This window comes from Ursus arctos, unplaced genomic scaffold, assembly GCF_023065955.2.
Source record: "Ursus arctos isolate Adak ecotype North America unplaced genomic scaffold, UrsArc2.0 scaffold_4, whole genome shotgun sequence".
NCBI lineage: Eukaryota > Metazoa > Chordata > Mammalia > Carnivora > Ursidae > Ursus > Ursus arctos.
In genome coordinates this window covers 38,464,583-38,477,730 of record NW_026623056.1, presented here as the reverse complement: position 1 = coordinate 38,477,730, position 13,148 = coordinate 38,464,583, and the positions used below count along the sequence as shown (strand labels likewise).

Genomic DNA, 13,148 nt, shown 5'->3' with positions numbered 1-13,148 from the left:
ATAAACCCGTAAGGTCAGATTTCCCATGTATCCGTAAGTCAGCATTTGGTCATTAATGTCACAGTGTCTGTTGTTCCTCTGGAGCAGGTTTGAAAGTCTGCAGATTCATGTTCCAATCAAGATACATGAAGTAAAAGTTCCAATCTTCTAAACATTTAGAATCTTAAAGTAAATGATGCTAGAGGCCTATCACGTTAAGTAAACATATTCATTGCATGGGGGCAGGGGTGAGAGGCAGGGTTTAACTGAAAGAGGTATATCATGCAGGTTACCAAATGTCACTATAAATATCCGTCTCAAACCACATCTTAACCTGAAATTGAGTTACATCGATCCATGCACAACTGTTTCCATATGCTACTCCTGATATTAAAACTGCATTCCTCACATATAAAAAGAACACTTATCGAAATAATAAGCTATATAATATCATCATGAATCCTTGTCCACCGATTCATTAACCTACTAAGGAAATGTTACTTTTACAAATATACCTTTTAAAATATTTAAAGTGCCATGAATTTTTAAGGAAAAATTTCAAAATGTTACATTAGTAACCCATGAATTACTATTTTTCATGGTAAGAAAGAATTATTTCTAAAATCAGACAAATCCAATGGTTCTCAAAGTGTGGTTTTGAGATCACTTGCATCAAAATCACAAATTTTAAAAGTGCTTTTGACTCCTGCAGTAACACTTACATATAGTAAAATGCACCAATCTTAAGTGTAACATTCAGTGAGTTCTGACTAATGCACACACCTGTGTGACTGAACCCCTATCAAGGTACAGAACGTTATGACCAGAGAACGTTCTCATGACCCTTTCCAATCAATACTCCCACAGAGGCAACCAGTGTTCTCCTTTTTTTCACCACTGAACCTTATAATGCATTAACTGAGAACTCTGTTGGGCCAAGCTTTCACTCTGCATAATGTTTCTGAAATTCATTCAGTAGTTTGTCCCTTTTTATTGCTGAGTACCACTGTATAACTGTGTGGGAGTTTATAGTTCAGTTTGTTTGTTCATTTTTCTGTTGATGAACACCTGGCCTGTTCCTGTGTTTTGGCTACTATGAATAAAGCTGCTATCCATGAACATTCTTCTGTAACGTCTTTCTTTCTGCTGAGTAAATATCTAGGAGTGGAAATGCTTATTATACACCCTGCAGTTCTACTCCTAAGTATCTACCCAAGAGAAATAAAAAAGTATATCCACAAAAAGACTTCTATAAGAACATTTATCACACTCTCCCCAGAGTGACAGTACCGTTGTGCATTCCCACCCAAAATGTAAGAGTTCTGGTTGCTCCATATCCTTCTAAGATTTTTTTAAGATTTTATTTGTTTATTTGACAGAGAGAGACAGCCAGCAAGAGAGGGAACACAGGCAGGGGGAGTGGGAGAGGAAGAAGCAGGCTCCCAGCGGAGGAGCCTAATGTGGGGCTCGATCCCAGACCGCCAGGATCCATATCCTTCTAACATTGGGTTTGTCTGCCTATTGATTTCAACCATTCTGGTGGTTATATAGTAAAATCTCATTATAGTTTACTTCTCATTTCCTGGATGACTGATAATATTGAGTACTTTTTTATGTGCATATTAAGACCATTCGTAGATCTTATTTTGTCTGCTTATATATTTTTGCCAGTTTTTTAATTGGACCGTTTATCCTTTTATTATTGACTTATAGAAAATCTTCATATATTCTGAGTTCTTATATCTTCTGGATACCTGTCCTTTGTCTGAAATATATTTTGCAAATATTTTCTCCCATTATGTGGTCTACCTATGCATTTTCTTAACTGTGTCTTTCGGTAAGCAAAAGTTCTTGATGAAGTAAAACTTACCAATGTTTAATTTATGATGATTCCTTTTATGGCCTGTCTGAGAAATCTTTACTAATCCCCAAGATATTCTCCTACAATTGTTTCTATAAGGTTTATGATACTGTCATATTCAATGATCCATACTATGTAAGGCAGGAGGTAGGGGTTAAAGTTCATTTTTTTCCCCATATGGATAGTTAGTTGTTCCAACATCATTTGTTGAAAAGATTTCCTTTCCTCAATGGTACCTTTGTTAAAAATCAAATGTCCTTATCAGTGAAGTTCCATTTCTAGGCTCTCTGTTCCTTTGCTCTCTCTTCTGAGCTATCCTTATGCTACTATCACACAGTACTGACTAAGCATCTGTCTAAAATAGAGATTCCTCTGTCCCAACCCAGACCTACTGAATAGGAATCTTAGAAAGGACAAGTCCAGAAATATGATGTTCTTTTTTTTTTTTTTTTAAAGATTTTATTTGACAGAGAGACAGCCAGCGAGAGAGGGAACACAAGCAGGGGGAGTGGGAGAGGAAGAAGCAGGCTCCTAGCAGAGGAGCCTGATGTGAGGCTCGATCCCATAACGCCGGGATCACGCCCTGAGCCGAAGGCAGACGCTTAACCGCTGTGCCACCCAGGCGCCCCAGAAATATGATGTTCTAACAAGCTTCCTAGTTGATTTTTCTGCACTGTAAAGTTTGAGAAGTGCATTACTTTAATACTGTTCCTCTAAAACTGATACAAATCAATGAGCTCACAAACCAATGAGTCCACATGGGAAGAACAGTGAGCCTGGAATTAGGAAAATGAGCTTTTATTCTAGATTTGCTACTCAAAAGCTAGGTATCATTTTATTTATCACAACTTAAGGCCAAGTTTCTTCACATGTAAAACAAGAGGGTAGGACTAGATCCAATCATTCAGGTATGGATTGAGTGCCCACACTGCCTAGGAATTACATATATAAAGATGAAAAAGGCAAGTCTTCCCTCAAGAAGAACACAGTCTACATCAGGGCTATCCAAAAGAACTTTGTTTAGTAGAAAAAATCTCTATCTGTGCTGTTCATATGGTCACCGTTCGTCACATGTCGGTATTAAATGCTTGAAATGCGGCTAGTGAGACCATGTAATTAACTTTTAATTTTATAAATTTTAAGTAATTTAAATTAAATAGTTACATGTGGCTACTGGTTACCATACTGGGCAGCACAGGGAATTTTAAAAATAATCTTAAAAAGATGAATTTAAAAATCGGTTAATGAATGTCAACTTCCTAGTTCTGCTATTGTCCTACAGCTATATGTCACTACTAGGGGAAAGTACATCAGTAGTACATGGGTTCAGCAGTACATAGCATTTTTGTAACCTTGTTTGAGTCTACAATCATTTTAAAATAAAAAGTTTTAAAAAAGTGATTTAAAAAAATGGTAAATTCCACATACATAAAAAAGTCTTGAGAATCTGAGAACTGCACCAAAAATATACAAAATATGGGAGGAAGGGAAGGTGCAGGAGGTGCAGAGAGAAAAGAAAACTTGGACTAGACTGTGAAGGAATTTTCTGTGCCTAATAAGTATGTTCAGCTTTTATCTCAAGATCAGTGGCTGTCAGATCAGTGCCGGTCTGAAACAAAGTTCCCCTGGTCTATAGCAAAATGAAAAAAAGTACAATGAAGTAAGATTTATTTTCTTTTTTATTGATATGTAACTTACATACAATAAGTCATTAATTTAAGTTCACTGCTCAATGAATTTATATATGTGAAAACACCCATGTAACCACCACTCAGATGAAGATACAGAACATTATCACGAAAGGCTCTCAAAGTCCCTGCCACTTAATCCCTTGAAACTTCTTTCAAAAATATACATTCAAAGAAGAATATATATTTCCAAGGAAGACAAACAAATGACCAACAAGTACATAAAAAGGTGTTCAACATCATTAATCATTAGGAAAATGCAAATCAAAACCATAATGAGATCTCACCTCACACCTGTTAGAATAGCTATTCCCAAAAAGGCAAAAGATAAAAAGTGCTGGTAAAGATATGGAGAAAAGGGAACCCTTGTACACAACAGGTGAGAATGTAAACTGGTACAGCCATTACGGAAAACAGTATGGAGGTTCCTCAAAAATTAAAGATAGAAGTACCGTATGACCCAACAATCCCACTTCTGGATACAGAGGAAATGAAAACACTATCTGTAATCCCATGTTCACGGCAGCATTATTCACAACAACCAAGACACGCAAACAACCTAAGGGTCCATCGATGGGTGAATGGGTAAAGAAAATGTGACACACACATATATACAATGAAATATATATATTTACATCTACATACATATACACATGTATATATTTTATACACATATATATATATACATAATGGAATACTATTCGGCCTTTAAAAAAGAAGGAAATCCTGATATTTGTGACATGAATCAACCTGGAGGACAGTATGTTAAGTGAAATAAGCCAGATATAGAAAGACAAATACTGTATAATCACACTTACATGTGGAAACTAAAAAAGTTGAACTCACAATAATTGAGGATAGAATGGTAAGTGCCAGTGGCTAGGTGATAGGGGAAATGGGAGAGGCTGATCAAGGGCACAGACATTCAGTTATAGGATGAATAAGTTCTGGAGACTTAATGTACAGAATGATGACTGTAGTTAATAACTTATTGTATACTTGCAATTTGAGAGAGAAGATCTTAAAATCTTTTGCTCTTACCAGAAAAAGTAACTATGTGAATGGATGGATATGTTAATTAGTTTGGCCATGGTAATCATTTTACAATGTATATATACATATCAAAACATCTTATTGTATACCTTAAATATATACAATATTTATTTGTCAATCATACCTCAAGAAAGCTGGAAAAAATATATGTTTATATTCAAAAGTGTGCTATTACCTCACACATTGATGGTGGGGATGTAAAATCACTTTGGAAAACAGTTTGGCGGTTCCTCATATAGTCAAAACACAGAGTCACTCTATGACCCAGCAATGCCACCTAGGTACATACCCAAAAGAACTGAAACACATGTTCACACAAAAGCTTGTACATGTACATTTGCTGCAGCAGCACTCATAAGAGCCAGTGAGTCGAAACAAGCCAAATGTCCATGTGAATGATGAATGGATAAGTAAAATGGGCTATGTCCACACAAGGGAATCTTATTCAGCAATACACAGATATGAAGTACTGATACTTGCTATAGCATGGGTAACACTTGAAAATATGTTAAGTGGAAGAAGACGGACACAAAAAGTCACATATTGTATAATTCCACTTATATGAAATGTCCAGAAGCAAAACCATAGAGACAGAAAGTAGTGGCTGCCAGGAGTGGGAGAGGGAATGAAGAGTGATGGCTAATGGGTAGGAGTCTCTTTTGCGGACGATGCTCTAGAATTAGATTGTGGAGATGACTGCACAACTTTGTAAACGTGCTGAAAAGCACTGAATTATATACTTTAAAAGGGTTAGTTTTACGACATATGAATTATATCTTAATAAAAAATATAAATAAAAAATGAAGGGGAAAGCAAAAAATTGTGCTACAAATATAAAAAGTTTGACATCTCCAGATTTAATCAATGCTTTGTTGGCAAACACTTTTTAAAAATTATTTTGAGGCAAATAATTATATAACTATTTGTACACATTATATAACTATTTCATATACATAGCCTCATCTAATATTCACTAATATGTAAAGTAAGTGGCATTAAAATAATTTAGTAATTTGTCCACAGTCACAGTTAATAAATGGTGAGGCAGGATTCTAACTTAATACTAGCTGACTCCAGAGCCCAAGTCCTTAACTATTTTCTTTTTTTTTTTTTTTAAGATTTTATTTATTTATTCGACAGAGAGAGAGACAGCCAGCGAGAGAGGGAACACAAGCAGGGGGAGTGGGAGAGCAAGAAGCAGGCTCATAGCGGAGGAGCCCGATGTGGGGCTCGATCCCACAGCGCCGGGATCACGCCCTGAGCCGAAGGCAGACGCTTAACCGCTGTGCCACCCAGGCGCCCCCCTTAACTATTTTCATAGTGCTTCTCTACCTCCTCCATCCCCTGAAGCAAGCAAGCAAGCAAGCACAGTATGGTACATTTTAACAAAACCATGTCTTCAACTATTATATTCCTTCTGTTTCAATTTATATCTTATTATCCTGGACATATGCAGGTGGTAATATCTAGCCCAGAAAACTTATTTTCTCATAAGGCCCCTGCTCAAAGAAAACAAAAACATCAATCAGAAGCCATATGCAAATAAAAAGCAACGTGATTTAGTTTTCTCATAAAACAAAATATTCAAATAATCCTCTTCAGACAGGTGTTAAATGTTTGAAGTAGAATTCTACTGCAGGCACTGTTTAGAAAGACTGAAAAGATAAAAGAGGGCTCACAGTTTTAAAAATTACTACAAAGCTACAGTAACCAAGACAGTGTGGTACTGGAGGAAAGAAAGACACACAGATCAGTGGAATCAAGCTAAGAGCCCAGAAATAAACCCTTACATTTGTGGCCAACTGGTTTTCAACATGGATGCCAAAACCATTCAGTGGGGGAAAGAATACCCGTTTCAACAAATGATGTTGGGGCAATGGGACATTCACATGCAAGAGAATGAAGTTAGACCCCGGCCTCATAACACATACAAAATTTAACTCAGAAAGAATCATATCATAGCTCAACATAATGGTGAATACTTTAAAACTCTTAGATATGAAACCAAAAGCACAAGTGACAAAAGAAAAATATATTTGATTTCAAAATTAAAAATTTTTGTGCTCAGAGGACACCATCAAGAAAATGAAAAAACGGGTGCCTGGGTGGCTCAGTCGGTGAAGTGTCTGCCTTTGGCTCAGGTCATGATCGCAAGGTCCTGGGATGTGCGCCGCCATCAGGCTCCCTGACCAGCGGGGAGCCTGCTTCTCCTTCTCTCTGCTGCTCCCCCTGCTTGTGCTCTCTTTGTCAAATAAATAAATAAAATCTTTTAAAAAAGTGAAAAAATAATCCATAGAATGGGAGAAAATATTGACAAATCATGTATCTAATAAGGGGGCTGTACTTAGGCTATGTAAAGAACTCTTACAACTCAGTAATTAAAAGACAACCCAATTTAAAAATGGGCAAAGTATCTGAATAGATGTCTCTCCAAGGAAGATACACAAATGGCCAATAAACACATGAAAAGATGTTCCGCAACATTAGCCATTAGGAAAATATAAGTAAAAACCATGTGAGGGGCACCTGGGTGGCTCGGTCTTTGGCTCAGATCATGATCTCAGGGTCCTGGGATGGAGCCCCATATCCGGCTCCCTGCTCAGTGGGGACCCTGCTCCTCCCTCTCTCTCTGTCACTCCCCCCTGCTTATACTTTCTCTCGCTCTCTGTCAAATAAATAAAGTCTTTTAAATAAATAAATAAACAAACAAACCATGTGAGATAAGACTTCATATCTGCTAGGATGGCTAAAATAAAAAAAGACAGTCAATAACAAGTGTTGGTGAGGATGTGGGGAAATTGGAGCTCTCATATACTACTGGTGGGATTAAAAATGGTACCACCACTTTGGAACAATTTGGCAGTTCCTCAAAATGTCACACATAGAGTTACCATATGAATAAGCATTTCTACTCCTAGATATACTCAAAGATAACTGAAAACAACTGTTCACACACAAAAACTTGTACGTGAATGTTCATAGCAGAAATATTTGTAATATCCAAAAAGGGAAACAACCCAAATGTATATCAACTGATGAAGGGATAAATAAATTGTGGTATATTCACACAACAGAATATAACTCAGCAATAAAAAGGAACGAAGTACTGATACATTTTACAGCATGGATGAACTCTGGAAACATCATGCAATATGAAAGAAGTCAATCACGGAAGACCGCACATTGTATGATTCCCATCTACTTTAAATTCTGGAACATGAAAATTTAGAGAGACTGAAAGTAAATTAGTGGTTGCCAGGGTCTGAGGAAGATGAAGAATGTCTGCTAATGGCGGGTAGACAGACGGAGGTGTTTGTTCTTTTTAGGGATGATGAGATGTTCTAAAATTAGATTACGGTGATGGCTGCACAACTCCGCAAATATACTAAAAACCATTAAATTTCACTTTAAACTTTATGGTATGTGAATTGTATCTCAATCACCCTGTTTAAAAAGAAAAAAGAAGAGAAAACTTTTGATGGAAGTCTCTTTGGGTAATTTGAAATTTTCTACCCAGTCATCTTTTTCATCAGTTTATATATGTTTGTTTTCAGCGTAAAATTTTTTGGTTACCAATCATCCCCAATTTTCCTAACACTGAGAAAATGTGTAAAAATAAGTACTAGCATTTATTTTTTTAAAAAATTGGTTTAACTGTTCAGGGTCAAATTGTGTTTTCTTTCCACCAAGAAGAAAATTAGCGGTAAAGATTAATTTAAATTGTGTCTTTAGATACAATGAAGAGAAAAACCTAACTCTTATCAATCAAATTTTCAAATTAGAATTAAGAAGACTTAGTTGAGGAACGCCTGGGTGGCTCAGTCGGTTGAGAGTCTGCCTTCCGCTCAGGTCATGATCCTGGGGTCCTGAGATGGAGTCCCACATTGGGTCCCTGCTCATGGGGAAACTGCTTCTCCCTCTCCCTCTGCCTGCTGCTCCCCCTGCTTATGCACTCTCTCTCCCTCCCTCTGTCAAGTAAATAAATAAAATCTTTTTAAAAAGGCGGGGGGGGGGGGGGGGGGAATGCCTGGGTGGCTCAGCTGTTTAAGCATCTGCCTTCGGCTCAGGTCCTGATCCCAGGGGTCCTGGGATGGAGTCCCACATCGGGCTCCTTGCTCAGCAGAGAAACTGCTTCTCCCTCTCCCTCTGCCTGAGGCTACCCTTGCCCATGCATGCTCTCTCTGTCTCTCTCTCTCTGATTGAGAAATAAATAAATAAATAAATAAATAAATAAATAAAATGTCTTAGTTGAAAACATTTTATGGCACATTGTTAAACATAATTTGTCCATGGTTTGTGGAAAATCTTTTCAACCCTATACTTAATTCCGTTTTGCTGCTGCTTAATATATTCCTAAGTATTTTACAATTATTTAAAATGTTTTATGTAATGGCTACACAGGCAGTTTTTAAATGTGTTCTATTTCTTCATCTGAGATCTCTAGTAAATCCTCAGCTCCCTCCAATTAAAATGACTTAACCCACTGAACTAGGGTATGATCCATGGAAATGATAACACAACTAAGCTGGTCTGGGTCACAGCCATTTATATCCCTAGTATAATTATAATAAACGCAATTTTATACTCCCATAACTGCTTATTTAACAATTTTTAACAGTTTTTCCTTATAATAAAAATAATATGTACCTAGAAAACAAAACCAGACATAAAGAAAAAAATGAAACTACTTTCAAACACATCACTTGACCAGAATCCACAAGAATGCCTGTTGATATCCTTATAGATTTCTTCTGGGTTTTTTTCTACATATGCCTGATTTTTAATAAATGTTGGACCATAAGCAATTTTGTATTCTGCGTTTACTTAAGGTGAGCATTTACTTAAGGTAAGTAAAGGTGTCACCTTAAGGTGACAAAATATATTCCTCCTGTCAATCACATCACCATCATGCTTGGTGCTGTCAGGGTGGTTCCTAAATGCCAACCCAGAGATACTACGACATATATAAGAAAAGGAAATTAATGAAGTCCTGCCACGGAGCTTTCACAGTGAAGCTGAGTCAAACTGTACCTCAAGAACAAGAAATAAGCCAGAGGTTTTAACTGTTTATTTACAAACTATACAAGTAACCAATTTGTATAGGAATTATTTCCAAAGAGTACAGAAATATATTAAATGGAAAAGTGACTGGGCTCTACAATCATGCTTTCCAGGAATACCCACTGTAAACAGTCTGGAATTTGTTTGACCCTTTTCTTGTTCTCTTCCATACAAACTACAAACACTCCTAGTGAAGAAATTATAACTAAATTCCATGCATTAAGTTTTTTAAAATTCAGGGCACTTGGGTGGCTCAGTCGGTGGGGCATCCAACTCTTAATTTTGGCTCAGGTCATGATCTCGGGGTTATGGGATTGAGCCCCCCCCCTCCTTCAGTCTCCGCACTCAGAGGGAGAGTCTGCTTGAGATTTTCTCTCCGCCTCCCTCTGTCCCTCCCCCACTTCTCTCTAAAATGAATAAATAAATCTTTAAAAAATTCAATTGCAAAGTAATCCGTGCTCTTTGTAAAAATTGTAAACAGCATGGATGTATACGAAGTACCAGTGCCCCTCTGCTTTTAACAGTCTGGTGATACCAATTCCAGACATTCTCCCTATATAAGTCCAGGCAATTACTTATGTACGTATTAGTAACTGTTACACTGGAAGAACAGGACACTTAAAATGCAAGTACTATAAAATACCTTCCATTGTCAGTTCAAATCTCTGTGGGGTGATCCTGCTCCTTGGATAAAATTCAGGGTGGATCCCATGACTTTACTGATCACAATTACACAATAAAAATCCTCTAGTCATTTTTAGTCACAAACAACCCATTGAGAGTATCTCAGTATGGTTCCTTTGATGCAGGTAATGCCTCTCCCCATACTGTCTCTTTCTCTCCCCCACCCCCACCTTCTGCCTCCGTCCTTAAGGCTCCAGCCTCTTTCTGCTGAGGTAGCCCTGCCCCTGATGGAAGGCCTGTGGCACGGTGCCCAGACCAGCTCCTCCTGACATACTGTGGACCCATGTCTGGTCCACAGAAACACATACCTCTCTGATGCAACAACTCCTAGAAATTTACCATATAAGTCATATTCATGTGTAAAAGGACATTTATTCAAGGATATTCTTCACAAAATTGTTTCAATTGTACCAAAGGACAAGGAAACACCCCAAAGGCTCATCAAAAGAATGATTTTTTTTTTTTTTTTAAGGAGAATGATTGGGGCACTTAGATGACATAGTCCGTTAGGCGGCTGACTCTTGGTTTCGGCTCAGATGGTGATCTAGGGGTTTTGAGATCAAGCCCTGTGTTGGGCTCCGTGCCCAGTGGGGAGTCTGCTTGGGAGTCAGTCTCTCTTTCTCTCTCTGCCCTTTCCCCCCCTCTAAAATAAATAAATAAGTGTGTCTGGGTAGCTCAGTTGACTGAACGTCCAACAATTGGTTTCAGCTCAGGTCATGATCTCAGAGTCACATGATCAAGCCCAGGCTTGATTCTCTTCCTCTTGCCCCTCCCCACCACACAGGCTCTTTCTCTCTCAAAAACATAAAATCTTTTTAAAAATAATAATAAATAATTTTTTAAAAAAGAATGATTAAGTATGTCACAGTATTATTTTGAATCATGTGAAATTGCCCACATTTGACCTTTTCTGCCTCTAGAAACTACAATTTCAGATGGTTCAATCAAAAATAGACTGAATCATAATATCTAAATATTCAATCTAAATATATGTATATGTGTATACATATATATGTATAATATAAATATATGTATATATGTATATATGTATGTGAATATATATATATATTGTTATAAAATGAGCTGTACTGCCTCTCCCCCAAATTCATATGTTTAAGTCTTAAACCCCCATACTATGGAATGTGCCTGTATTTGGAGATAGAGTCTTTAAAGAGGTAATTAAGTTAAAATGGGTCATTAGGGTGGGCCCTAATCTAGTATGACTGGTGTCCTTATAAGAAAAGGAAATTAAGGGGCGGCTGGGTGGCTCAGTCAGTTGAGCATCTGCCTTCAGCCCAGGTCATGATCGCAGGGTCTTGGGATCCAGCCCCACGTCAGGTTTCCTGCTCAGCAGAGGAAGCTGCTTCTCCCTCTCCCGCTGTTCCTACTCGTGCTCTCTCTCTCTCACTCACACTCTCTCTCAAATAAATAAAATCGTAAAAAAAAAAAAAAAAAGAAAAAGAAAAGGAGATTAAAACACAGACCACACAGACATGGGATATGGGAACTACCAAGCATGGGTACTACAAGATGGCAACCATCTACAAGCCAAGATGAGAGGGCTCAGAAAAAAACAAACCTGCTGACACCTTGATCTTGGACTTGTAGCCTCCAGAGCTACAAGAAAATAAATGTTTCTTGTTTAAGCCACCCAGTCTGTGGTATTTTATGGCAGTCCTAGCAAACTATATTTTATATTTAATATATATAAATAGTTATATATTATATAATATATATACATACACATTTATATATTATATAATATGTATGTGTGTGTATGTATATATGTATAAATTTTTTAATTTAAAAAGTTATAAACTTATACATAATACCTATCCTTTGGGATGGGGAGAAGAATATACATGTGTATATTAACAAATGCACAGAATTTCTCTGGAAGGATAGCCTTTGAAGAGGGGAATGAGGGAAAGGGCACAAGAAAGACTTAGTGTATATTCTCATATAGAATTTTAATCTTTTGCCACATGTATGCATTTTCTCTTCTACAGTATGAATTAACTTTTCAGTCTTTCTAATAAATGTATTCAAGACTATAATATCTGCTCAAGGTACAATTTTGTCAATAGCCCATAGATTTTTAATATGCAATATTTTTAATAGTGATTAATTTCTAAATGGTATGTAGTTTCGGCTAAATTTCAAATTATTTTTTAAGGGGTGCCTGGGTGGCTCAGTTGGTTAAGTGGCTGCCTTCAGCTCAGGTCATGATCCAGGAGTTCTGGGATGGAGCCCTATGTCAGGCTCCCTGCTCAGCAGGAAGTCTGCTTCTCCCTCTTCCCTCTCCCTCCGCCTCCCCCTGCTCGTGTGTGCTCTCACCTCTCTCTCTCAAATTAATAAAATCTTTTAAAAAATAAAAATAAATTATTTTTTAAAATACTGTACTGAAAAACAAAAAAGTAAATATTACCCCTAACTATATCCCTTTTTTGTGGGGAAGAAAATTAAAGTCCCCACTACCTCTCCCAGTTGGGAATCAATCTGATATCAATTTTTTTTTATCTTTCTTCAGAGTTATCTATGTATATGTATTATCATATTATCACATGCACATAAACTTTTTTAAAAATGAAATCACGCTAGGGGCGCCTGGGTGGCACAGCGGTTAAGCGTCTGCCTTCTGCTCAGGGCGTGATCCCGGCGTTATGGGATCGAGCCCCACATCAGGCTCCTCCGCTATGAGTCTGCTTCTTCCTCTCCCACTCCCCCTGCTTGTGTTCCCTCTCTAGCTGGCTGTCTCTATCTCTGTCGAATAAATAAATAAAATCTTAAAAAAAAAAAAATGAAATCACGCTATATATGTC

General features: G+C 37.4%; 1 protein-coding gene across 1 annotated transcript in view; it reads right to left on the bottom strand.

The window, feature by feature from the left end:
* The window catches only part of USF3 (upstream transcription factor family member 3), a 50,549-nt gene that overhangs the window by 25,187 nt on the left and 12,214 nt on the right, over positions 1 to 13,148 (bottom strand). The gene's annotated exons all lie outside the window — the stretch shown is intronic.